Source organism: Oncorhynchus mykiss, chromosome 5 (assembly GCF_057628025.1).
Source record: "Oncorhynchus mykiss isolate SJ-2025 chromosome 5, ASM5762802v1, whole genome shotgun sequence".
NCBI classification, from domain to species: Eukaryota; Metazoa; Chordata; class Actinopteri; order Salmoniformes; family Salmonidae; genus Oncorhynchus; species Oncorhynchus mykiss.
The window spans coordinates 29,111,196-29,124,028 of record NC_143026.1 but is presented as its reverse complement, the minus strand read 5'-3'; the positions used below and the strand labels follow the sequence as shown (position 1 = coordinate 29,124,028).

Sequence of the window (12,833 nt, the reverse complement as noted above, 5' to 3'; positions counted from 1 at the left end):
GATTGTATACAAAAAATATATAAAAAAATGTCATGTTTTACTGTGACTTGTTGTAGGCTCCTAAGTGGACCATAAGGTTAAAAACCAAATTAAGAAAAATAAAAAATAAAATAAACTAAGTAACTCCGCCAAAGTGTCTCTTTTGGGTCACTTTTGCCGGTCCCAAGCCCAGATAAAGGAGGAGGGGTGGAATTGTGACATAAAAAAAGAACAAGAATCAACAGAAGAAAGTTCATTTGTAGTTCTAAACATATTTAGGGTGTTTTTTTACTCATTTTTTGTCTCTCCCACAACATTATTCCTCTCGCCTAACAGCGTCCATCACAATTTCATGCACATGGCCAATTATGCAAATTAGGTGATGGCGTCATTTAGCAACTTCAAGCAACTTTTAGGACAGTCAATAGCTACTTTCCTTACTGGAGAGTTGGCAACAGAGAGAGAGTGAGAGGTTGAAGAGGCCGCTGCGCCCGGTAGATTTTTTTTAATGCTGTCAAAAAATAATGTATTGACTTTTATATAACAAAATGCAATATGTTATCCCATCCGGATTGACTATTCTCTGGGCCAGGACTGGACCGCCAGTTGAGTTTGGCTGCTCTACACTATACTTGCTGCTTGTTTTGTCACAAACTGAAATTAGGTGAACTATTCAAATTTTAGCAACCAGGAAATGGCGGAGCGATTTCTGCATCACACACACACAAAAGTTTGGGAACACCTAATCATTCCATGGTTTCTCTTTGTTTTTTGCTATTTTCTACATTGTAGAATAACAGTGAAGGCATACAAACTATGAAATAACACATATGGAATCATCATGTAGTAACCAAAAAAGTGCTAAACAAATAAAAGTCTATTTTATATTTGAGATTCTTCAAAGTAGCCACCCTTTGCCTTGATGACAGCTTTGCACACTCGGCATTCTCTAAACCAGCTTCATGGAGGTAGTCACCTGGAAAGTATTTGAATTTACAGGTGTGCCTCGTTAAAAGTTAATTTGTGGAATTTCTTTCCTTAATGCGTTTGAGCCAATCAGTTGTGTAGGGATCGTATACAGATGATGGTCTTTTACCAAATAGAACTAAGTCCATATTATGGCAAGAACAGCTCGAATAAGCAAAGAGAAATGACAGTCCATCATTACTTTAATACATGAAGGTCAGTCAATCTGAAAAATAAAGAACTTTGAACATTTCTTCAAGTGCAGTCGCAAAAATCATCAGGCGCTATGAGGACCGCCACAGGAAAGGAAGACCCAGGAGTTACATTAGTTCATTAGAGTTACCAGCCTCAGAAATTGCAGGCCAAATAAATGCGTCGCAGAGTTCAAGTAACAGATACATCAGACCTTCATGGTTGAATTGCTGCAAAGAAAATACTACTAAAAAAGACAGCAATAAAAAGAGACTTGCTTGGGCCTAGAAACACAAGCAATGGACATTAGACCGGTGGAAATTTGTCCTTTGGTCTGGAGTCCAAATTGGATATTTGGTTCCAACCGCCGTGTCTTTGTGAGAGGCAGTGTGGGTGAACGGATGATCTCTGTGTGTGTGATAAACCATGGAGAAGGTGTTTAATGTGTGGGGGTGCTTTGCTGGTGACACTGATTTAGTTAGAATTCAAGGCACACTTAACCAGCACGGCTCCCAATGCATTCTGCAGCAATACGCCATACGATCTGGTTCGGACTAGTGGGTCTATCATTTGTTTTTCAACAGGACAATGACCCAACACACCTCCAGGCTGTGTAAGGGATATTTTACCAAGTAAGCTTTTCTCCTTTGCCAAGATAATCCATCCACCCGACAGGTGTGGCATATGTCAAGAAATTGATTAAACAGCATGATCATTACACAGGTGCACCTTGTGTGTGTGCTGGGGACAACAAAAGGCCACTAAAATGTGCTGTTTTGTCACACACCACAATGCCACAGATGTCTCAAGTTGAGGGAGCGTGCAATTGGCATGTTGACTGCAGGAAAGTCCACCAGAGCTGTTGCCAGAGAATTGTGTTAATTTCTCTACCATAAGCTGCCTCCAACTTCTATTTTAGAGAATTTGGCATTACGTCCAACCAGCTTAACAACCACAGACCACGTGTAACCACGCCAGCCCAGAACCTCCACATCCAGCTTCTTCACCTGCAGGATTGTCTGATGAGAGGTGGGAGGGATGCTGAGGAGTTTTTCTGTCTATAATAAAGCCCTTTTGTGGGGGAAAAAACTCATTCTGATTGGCTGGGCCTGGCTCCCCAGTTGGTGCACCTGTGAAATGATCACGCTGTTTAATCAGCTTCTTGATACGTTACACCTGTCAGGTGGATGGATTATATTGGCAAAGGAGAAATGCTCACTAACAGGGATGTAAACAAATTTAGGCACACAATTTGAGAGAAATAAGCTTTTTGTGTGTATGGAACATCTCTTGGACGTATATTTCAGCTCATGAAACATGGGACCAACACTTTACATGTTGCGTTTATATTTTTATTCAGTGTAGCACAACAATACGTGTTGTGATGGTTGGCCTGAATCTCTCACACGGAGTTCTCTTTGAACCGCTTCTATGGATGAGTCCTGTCTTCCTGGTTAAATTTGCATTGGGGGAGGGGAGAGAACCAGCAACTACCAAATAGGGCAATGGGACAAAGGCCTTGGATACATACACTTTGTGAATGGGGAACATGAATAACTGAAGGAAGATCTAAGGCAATAGATATCCTTCAGAGCTTTTCCAACTGACGCAAAACCATTCTGGATTTCCTGTTTAGACTAGATCACATGGCACCATATACAGTGGGGCAAAAAAAAGTATTTAGTCAGCCACCAATTGTGCAAGTTCTCCCACTTAAAAAGATGAGAGGCCTGTAATTTTCATCATAGGTACACTTCAACTATGACAGACAAAATGAGAGAAAAAAAATCCAGAAAAATCACATTGTAGGATTTTTAATGAATTTATTTGCAAAATTATGGTGGAAAATAAGTATTTGGTCAATAACAAAAGTTTCTCAATACTTTGTTATATACCCTTTGTTGGCAATGACAGAGGTCAAATGTTTTCTGTAAGTCTTCACAAGGTTTTCACACACTGTTACTGGTATTTTGGCCCATTCCTCCATGCAGATCTCCTCTAGAGCAGTGATGTTTTGGGGCTGTTGCTGGGCAACACAGACTTTCAACTCCCTCCAAAGATTTTCTATGGGGTTGCGATCTGGAGACTGGCTAGGCCACTCCAGGACATTGAAATGCTTCTTACGAAGCCACTCCTTCGTTGCCCGGGCGGTGTGTTTGGGATCATTGTCATGCTGAAAGACCCAGCCACGTTTCATCTTCAATGCCCTTGCTGATGGAAGGAGGTTTTCACTCAAAATCTCAAAATATATGGCTCCATTCATTCTTTCCTTTACACGGATCATTCGTCCTGGTCCCTTTGCAGAAAAACAGCCCCAAAGCATGATGTTTCCACCCCCATGCTTCACAGTAGGTATGGTGTTCTTTGGATGCAACTCAGCATTCTTGGTCCTCCAAACACGACGATTTGAGTTTTTACCAAAAAGTTATATTTTGGTTTCATCTGACCATATAACATTCTCCCAATCTTCTTCTGGATCATCCAAATGCTCTCTAGCAAACTTCAGACGGGCCTGGACATGTACTGGCTTAAGCAGGGGGACACGTCTGGCACTGCAGGATTTGAGTCCCTGGCGGCGTAGTGTGTTACTGATGGTAGGCTTTGTTACTTTGGTCCCAGCTCTGTGCAGGTCATTCACTAAGTCCCCCTGTGTGGTTTTGGGATTTTTGTTCACAGTTCTTGTGATCATTTTGACCCCACGGGGTTAGATCTTGCGTGGAGCCCCAGAGGGAGATTATCAGTGGTCTTGTATGTCTTCTATTTCATAATAATTGCTCCCACAGTTGATTTCTTCAAACCAAGCTGCTTACCTATTGCAGATTCAGTCTTCTCAGACTGGTGCAGGTCTACAATTTAGTTTCTGGTGTCCTTTGACAGCTCTTTGGTCTTGGCCATAGTGGAGTTTGGAGTGTGACTGTTTGAGGTTGTGGACAGGTGTCTTTTATACTGATAACAAGTTCAAACAGGTGCCATTAATACAGGTAACGAGTAGAGGACAGATGAGCCTCTTAAAGAAGAAGTTACAGGTCTATGAGAGCCAGAAATCGTGCTTGTTTGTAGGTGACCAAATACTTATTTTCCACCATAATTTGCAAATAAATTCATTAAAAATCCTACAAAGTGATTTTCTGGATTTTTTTTTTTTTTTTGAAGTGTACCTATGATGAAAATTACAGGCCTCTCATCTTTTTAAGTGGGAGAACTTGCACAATTGGTGGCTGACTAAATACTTTTTTGCCCCACTGTTAATCATATGTCCAACCACACACGCTCACAGTGTTAGGGCAGAATAGGATGGGTAAAGAATACAAAGTAGGCAGAAAGGATGAGGTACCCTCAGAATAGCAGAGTAGCTGGGTGTAGAGAGTCGACGGAGACACAGGTACTGGGCTTCCTTGGTCCAGTAGAACCTATCCCAGGAGCAGCTGGACCTGAACAGATCAGTGTTGGACTGGTCAGTACTGGGTGTGTCCCTATTGGGAAAGACAGCAGGGCTTTAGATAACCATTACTCGACATTAGGAATAGAGTTCAACTTCATATAAATTATTGTTATTGGTAAAATGTCAGCTGAAATGAGTAGAAACTGTATGAAATGAATTTCATTCCACATTAGAGAATTAAAACGCTGACGGGCCATTGAAGTGAAACATTAACACAGTGAAAGTTATTGGTTCAAATACCAATCCATAACAAAACAAAGCCTTGCCCTGGTCACAACCACACAAACAAACACTCACACATGCAAAGGCAGTCTGATGCACAGGCATGCGCACACACAAACTTAAGGCCTCAACACAGCTGTAATCTGTTTGCGCTTGAGCCAAACATTTGCTCTGCAGCCATTTGACCTCATGTCAGAATAGTAATAAATAAAGTGATTGACCTTGCTGTGATCTTTGACCAAATGCTCAGCTTGTGTTGTTTGACTTATCCTTCCCAACGAACTCCCCATTCCCCTGCCCTAGCCGTGTTATAGCTGAGCAGGGAAGTGATAGACAAGACACATCTTGTCAAGCTTCTTGACAAGCTTCTGTCAGCATGAGACCCACACAATTAGGACATCTTCAAACTGAGAACACATTCATGTACAAAGTGGAATTCCTGTACCTTGGGAGAATTACTAAGAGCAATGTTGTGTACACTGAATAATTGATCCACAACATCAACCTCAGTGAGTGTGGGGGGGGGGGGGGTCACATAAATATACACACGCAAACAAAATAACCTTCCTTGACAACTTAGTAACCGCTTGAGTGGCAATACATTGCAAATTTTATTTGCAACGATAAATACAGTAGCGGCCATGGACTAAAGAATGGTTCAATAGTGATTGTGTGCTGGATTGGTCCAGCAAAGGAGAGCCATGCTACTCACAGGAAGGACCTCTGCTACATTCATTCATCTGCTGTGCTCCAATAGCAGAGTCACAATCAAAATGCAGCATCTATGACCTGAGCAGTAAATAATGGCAACAAACATGCTCATGCTGTAGCATGTAGGCTAGTACCATCTGGTGAGCAAAGCAGAAACATACATTCCAAATAATGTTTGAGTCGCCTAGCGATATTGGCAACATTTTGAATACTTGTGCATAGGATTCAAATATTGTAGAGGTACAGTAGATGCTTGTACTTGAATAGACCAACAGCTACATACAGACAGACAAACATTCATTTCATGCATACAAGCTCATATGCACACCTCAGCTTAACTCACCCTGGGGGTCTCCAAAGTTTCCTCCCAGGTGGTAGGAGCTCTCGTTTGTTGAGGGGGACGATCCCCATGGCCGCCTGCATGATGGTAATGAACTTCTTAAACTTCATATTTGAACCCTCGGCTGTTTCTCCACTTGCAACTGCATTACATAAACCCCATGCTACTCACAACGGCTCCACTACCATCTCACTTCCCTCCGCAATATTCTGAAAATCAGCCCTGACTTCTAATCCTCTCTGCCACCACTGTGCTCACTGCCATCATACACACTACACTGAACCCACTGAGCCCTGCCTACTTGCTACTACGTTCTCAATCACGAGCCCTGTGTCCCCTACCGTCGGCTCTGACAGATGTTTTTTTTCCCCTCAGAGAAACTAAATGGACAACAGTCATGCTACTGGCGGTGGGCAGGCCCAGAGGGGATGACAGCGCGTCACTGTTACATAACTCTGGAGATCTCTAAACATTACACTAATGAAAACACTGCTGCTGCCGTCGGGATAATTGTGGTACGAAGCCCTGACAGATCATGTATGTACACCACCCCATTTTCCCAAAATCCCTATGTAGGTTTAGTCCCCATTAAAACCCAGAGCCTCCATCATCATCTCACACACTCAACTTTCCATCATCACACCATACCCTCTTCCATCCCCCAAAAAAATATTCTCCATCTAGCAGACCATTCACTTCAACATCCACATTACCTCTCACCCTCTGACAGCATGCAGCCATGTCCCGTGAGGGGGGAAATAAATAAATGCAGCTGGAGAGCTGCCAGCCAATACAAACCTCTGGATAGGAATTATATCCCAGCAGTTCGCATGTCTGGATTACTGCTCTCTATATGGCTGGGCCATGAGAGCAGGAGATTTTACTGTGAAAGAGCAGGGCACAGAAATCCCTTAAAACTCTAAGGGCCCCAAACCAGCAGCAAACCCATAAATAACAGACTATTTATACCCAGTTAGGTAACAAAAACACTACAGAATGGAATAACTTTAATGGCTATGCATTGTGCATCATCCAGGCAGCAGGCACCGCCTAAAGGGCATTAGGGACATAGGGACAAAGAGCATGTAGGATGCTTCCACTGTGCTGATTGATGACTAGGATTATAATCTAAAACCCTCACTACCTCCCAGAACAACATCTTAATAAATAAGGCATGGTCCCATAGAATCAAAAACATCTCATAAAATACATTTCTAGTATTAATCCATGTAGTCAGTGGCACATGCACACAAGTGTCTCACTTCTCTCTTGTTGAGCGTGGATGTCAGCAGAACAAAAGCATTAATCCTGTGGCCTCGTTCAGTCTTTTACTGTAAATCTCACCAGCTGGACCCGTGTCATGGCACATTACAACACACACACACACTCACCCCTCCACCATGCTGTCCCAAATATCACAATATGTCTTCTACGTGATGTAATCACTGAATTCAGCATTAAACTGGTTTAAGATAAGCCTTTATGGGCATCTGAAAAGCAGTGACACCACAACAGGGGGAATGAGAATATGTTTTTACATCAAATAACATTTCCCTCAAATCAAAACAGCATCTCCTAAGCTGCAAAGTGATGCAATTTGACTAGAGGATTGTGATGCAAAGTCTCTTGTGGTGATGGGTGTTTGGGTTGCTACATTTATTTATACTAGTTAACGTTTTAGTCACAGTGCCTATTCTGCATGTTCTTTATGGCTTTACGTAAGTAGTCTGTTTTTATTGCGACCTTGTCTCTCACCAATTACCACTTTCAGTATTATTGTTGTGTTTTTCTCAATCGGCTTTCACTTGATTATGCATTGTCCCTATGGAATGCATACAGTATGCCAGACGAAGAGCCATGTCACTCACAAATAAGTTTAATACATTTATTTGATTTCCTAATAAGTTCAATACATTTTTGAATACTGTTGAATTCCGTTTAAATATCTGGATTCCATGATTCCATCCTCTTTTGCCACAACGCAGATTTTCTAGGACCCTACTCCAATGCGGATATGGTTATATTTTTAAATCTCAATATCAAATAATTTCTGGGTAACAATTAAGTACCTTACGGTGATTGTTTTAAATTAAAATGTTCAGAAATAGCTTCTTAGCAAAGAGCAATTTCTCAAGCAAGAACAGACTGTTTGGTAGGACTGTTTGGGAATGGTCTGAGTGGGGAGGGGGAAACTGAACACTAGCTGTTATTGGCAGGTTTGGAAATACTGTATCTTTCTTATTGGTCTATTAACAAATTTAGTAGGCAGGCCAAAATTAAATCCCACCAAAACAGTCTGAATCTTCAGGCTGTCCTTTAAAAAATGTCTTCCATTAAAAAAAAAATATCATACATTTCACAATATTATTCCAACTTCAGTATGAAAATACTGAACAAAAATATAAGACGCAGCATGCAACAATGTCAAAGATTTTACTGAGGTATGGTTTATAGAAGGAAATCAGTCAACTGAAATAAATTAATCAAGCCCTAATCTATGGATTTCACATGACTGGGAATACATATATGCACCTGTTGGTCAGAGATGCTGTACCTTAAAAAGTGTAGGGGCATGGATCAGAAAACCAGTCAGTATTTGGTGTGACCACCATTTGCCTAATGCAGCGCGATGCAGCTCCTTCGCATAGAGTTGATCGGGCTGTGGAATGTTGTCTCACTCCTCTTCAATGTCTGTGCAAAGTTGCTGGATATTGGCAGAAGCACGCTGGCATACACATTGTTCCAGAGCATTCCAAACATGCTCAATGGGTGACATGTCTGGTGAGTATGCAGGCCATGGAAGAACTGGGTCATTTTCTGCTTCCAGGAATTGTGTACAGAGCCTTGTGACATGGGGCCGTGCATTATCATGCTGAAACATGAGGTGATGGCGGCAGATTAATGGCACAACAATGGGCCTCAGGATCTCGTCACGGTATCTCTGTGCATTCAAATTGCCATTGATAAAATGCAATTGTTTTCTTTGTCCATAGCTTATGCCTGCCCATACCATAACCACACCTCCACCATGGGGCACTCTTCTTCACAACGTTGACATCAAACTGCACACCCAGACGACACCATACACACTGTCTGCCATCTTCCCGGTTTCATCTGTGAAGAGCACACTTCTCCAGTGTGCCAGTGGCCATCGAAGGGGAGCATGTCTACTGAAGTAGGTCAAGAGACTGGTGAGGACGACGAGCACGCAGATGAGCTTCCCAGGACAGTTTTTGACAGTTTGTGCAGAAATTCTTCGGTTGTGCAAACCCACAGTTTCATCAGCTGTCCAGGTGGCTGGTCTCAGATGATCCCGCAGGTGAAGAAGCCAGATGGAGGTCCTGGGCTGGAGTGGTTACATGTTGTCTTGGACGCTCTGCCAAATTCTCAAAGAATTATGTTAGATAAATGAACATTCAATTCTCTGGAAACAGCTTTGGTGGACATTTCCCCCCTTAAAACTTCTGTCTTCTATACATTACCAGTCAAAAGTTGACACCTACTCATTCAAGGGTTTTTATTTTACATATTATAAAAGAATAGTGAAGATATCAAAACTATGAAATAACACATGATATCATGTAGTAACCCCAAAAAAAGTTAAAGAAATCAAAATATATTTTAGATTTGACATTCTTCAAAGTAGCCACCCTTTGCATTCTATCAAGTAGGTGTATCCAAACTTTTGACTGGTACTGTGTACCTACATATACACACAGTGCAAAGAAAAAGTATATGAATCCTTTGGAATTACCTGGATTTCTGCATGAATTTGACCAAATTTGATCTGGTCTTCATCTAAGTCACAACAATAGACAAACACAGTTTGTCTATATTGAGTACATCATAAAAACATTCACAGTGTAGGTTGGAAAAAGTATGTGCACCCCTAAGCGAATTACTTCTCCAAAAGCTAATTGGATTCAGGAGTCAGCTAATCTGGAGTACAATCATTGAGACGAGATTGGAGATGTTGGTTAGAGCTGCCCTGCCCAATAAAAAAACACTCAATTTGACTTTACTATTCACAAGAACCATTGCTAATGTGAACCATGCCTCAAACAAGAAGAATTGTTGCCTTGCATAAAGTTGGAAAGGGTTACAAAAGTATCTCTAAAAAAAAGTCTGTCCATGGTAAGACAAATTTTCTATAAATGGAGAAAGTTCAGCACTGTTGCTCCCAAGTAGTGGCCGTCCTGCAAAGATGACTGCAAGAGCGCAGCGCATAATGCTCAATGAGGTTAAGAAGAATCCTAGTGTCAGCTAAAGACATACAGAAATCTCTGGAACATGCTAACATCTCTGTTGATGAGTCTACAGCACGTAAAACACTAAACAAGAATGGTGTTCATGAGGGGACACCATGGAAGAAGCCCCTGCTGTCCAAAAAAAGCGCGTTGCTGCATTTTTTAAGTTTGCAAAAGAACACCTGCATGTTCCACAGCACTACTGACAAAATATTCTGTGGACAGATGAAACTAAAGTTGTGTTGTTTGGAAGGAACACAAAACAACACTATGTGTGGAGAAAAAAAAGGCACAGCACAACATCAAAACCTCAACCCAACTGTAAACTATGGTGGAGGGAGCATCATGGTTTGGGGCTTCTTTGCTGCCTCACGGTCTAGAGAGCTTGCTATCCTCAACGGAAAAATGAATTCCCAAGTTTATCAAGACATTTTTCAGGAGAATGTAAGGCTATTTGTCCTCCTATTGAAGCGCACCAGAAGTTATGTGATGCAACAGGATAACGACCCAAAACACAGAAGTAAATAAACAATAAAATGGCTTCAACAGCTGAAAATGCGCCTTCTGGAGTGGCCCAGTCAGAGTCCTGACCTCATCCCGATTTGAGATGCTGTGGCATGACCTCAAGAGACAGTTCACACCAGATATCCCAAGAATATTGTGGAACTAAAACAGTTTTATAAAGAGGAATGGTCCAAAATTCCTCCTGACTGTTGTGCAGGTCTGATCCGCAACTACAGAAAACATTTGGTTGAGTGTATTGCTGCCAAAGGAGGGTCAACCTGTTATTAAATCCAAGGGATCACATACTTTTCCCAACCTGCACTGTTTAGGTTTACACAGTGTGTTCAATAAAGACATCCTTTTTGCGGATAAAAAAAAAAAATGTAGTCAACATTACTGACACCCGCAATGATTCTTAGAAATAAAATAGTTAAAAGTTGGTTTGGTCCCATACTCCTAGCACGTAATGACTACATCAAGCTTTTGACTACAAACTTGAATGCATTTGCAGTTTGTTTTGGTTGCGTTTCTGATTATTTTCTGCCCAATAGATATTTAAGGTAAATAATGTATTGTGTAATTTTGGAGTCACTTATTGTAAATAAGAACAGAAGGTTTCTAAAAATGTTTACATTAATGTGGATGCTAACATGATTTGGATAATCCTTAACTCATCAATAATGATGAATGAGAAAGTCAAAGGGTCAAAGATCATAACCCAAAGACATGCTAACCTCTAACCATTACCAATAAAGGTAAGGTTAGCATGTCTTGGAACTTTGCCACTCATTATTATTCATGATTCATTCAAGATATTACCGTAATCATGGTAGTATCCACATCAATATAGAAGGCTTTAGAAACATATTTTCTTATTTACAATAAAAGTGACTCCTAAATGACACAATACATTACCCCCGAATTAAAATTAAAAGATGTCTGCAGAAAGAATGGGGCATCAGCTATAATGATACTGAGTTAGAAAAAAATCTATTTTGGTTATTGAACTACAGTAAGTGAAGTGAATCAACACCCGGTAACAGAATGATGGTACCAGAATGAAATCATGGGCCTATACTTGTGCTTATGACTTTTGCTTAGACCATGGTCTAAAATGCTTTCACATAGGCCAACATGGCCTAATTAGCAACAATGCTAGGGATAGTTCGGGATTCTAAGGGGGGGTCATAATTTTTCCTTTGACATGTCTCCCTTCATAAATCTACACATAACTCAGAATGGACAAAGCAAAAACAGTTTTTTAGAAATGTTTGCCAGGATGGATGGGGAGCATCGCTGCACAGCATTGCCATCTTTGAATGCATCAACTTTATTTTTTGGAAAATCTTTAGGGACTATTGTGATGAGCCCAAAAACCACATCTGGAGTGAATCTGACACATTTGGAGTGAATTTTACTCCAACAAAAAATATGAATACTTTTTTTATTTTTTATTAAGCATTAGGTTTTACATTGGCAAAAAAGTGAATTGTTGATAGTTTCCTTGTTTTTTTAAGATATCAATGCTACACTTAACATGGTTCATCATGGTAATGTCTGAAATCAGATTTTTGATTTATCAATACCTAATTTGTTGTTATTTAGGCTAATGGTTAATGATAAGGTTTTCAAACGTTTTCCAAGATGGAGGAAAATCTTTCCTGACAGACCTTATGGGGAAATTATTTGGCAAATTTGTTCCGCATGAGGAAAGACACTGAAATACAAAAGTTTCAAGTTGAGGGTTTAAGCAAGTCTGCCTATAAACAGCGCCACCTATAGCAGTGGCAATATTTTTTACCAAAGTTACTCATGTCCTGTAGTTATTTTTTTTTTAAAGTTATCAATCTATGCTTGAGTTATTTGACTATGTCAACAACAACAAAAATGTTTCACAGCTTTGTTGTGAACCCCAAAAGGTCATAAGTTATACATTATTTAAAGATTAAATAGGTTTTGGTTGCCCAAACAGAAAAGCCAGAGTGGATAAATACATCAACTATTAGAGCGGGAAGGGTCAACAACATTGAGACCTCAGAATGTAGGACAAATCGTAACGTTATTGTAACAGAATAGCACTTCGCTGTGGGCTACAAAGGACAAACTTTGAAGCCGCCCAAGCCTGGTCAGTTATAACTGTACTCTATTTTCAGAAACTTTGTTTTTCTTATGAATTAAGCGCATGAGAGGTCTACTAAATAAGAGCAACAGAGGCTACTGCAAAGAATGG

At 40.6% G+C, this 12,833-nt stretch overlaps 1 protein-coding gene across 1 annotated transcript in view; it reads right to left on the bottom strand.

The window, feature by feature from the left end:
• LOC110523554 (tight junction protein 2) overlaps positions 1 to 12,833 on the bottom strand; it is a 43,329-nt gene that overhangs the window by 30,164 nt on the left and 332 nt on the right. The window contains exon 2 of the mRNA XM_021602350.3: positions 4,472 to 4,610. The gene's annotated coding sequence lies outside the window, so the exon portion shown is untranslated. The remainder of the gene's footprint in view (positions 1 to 4,471; positions 4,611 to 12,833) is intronic.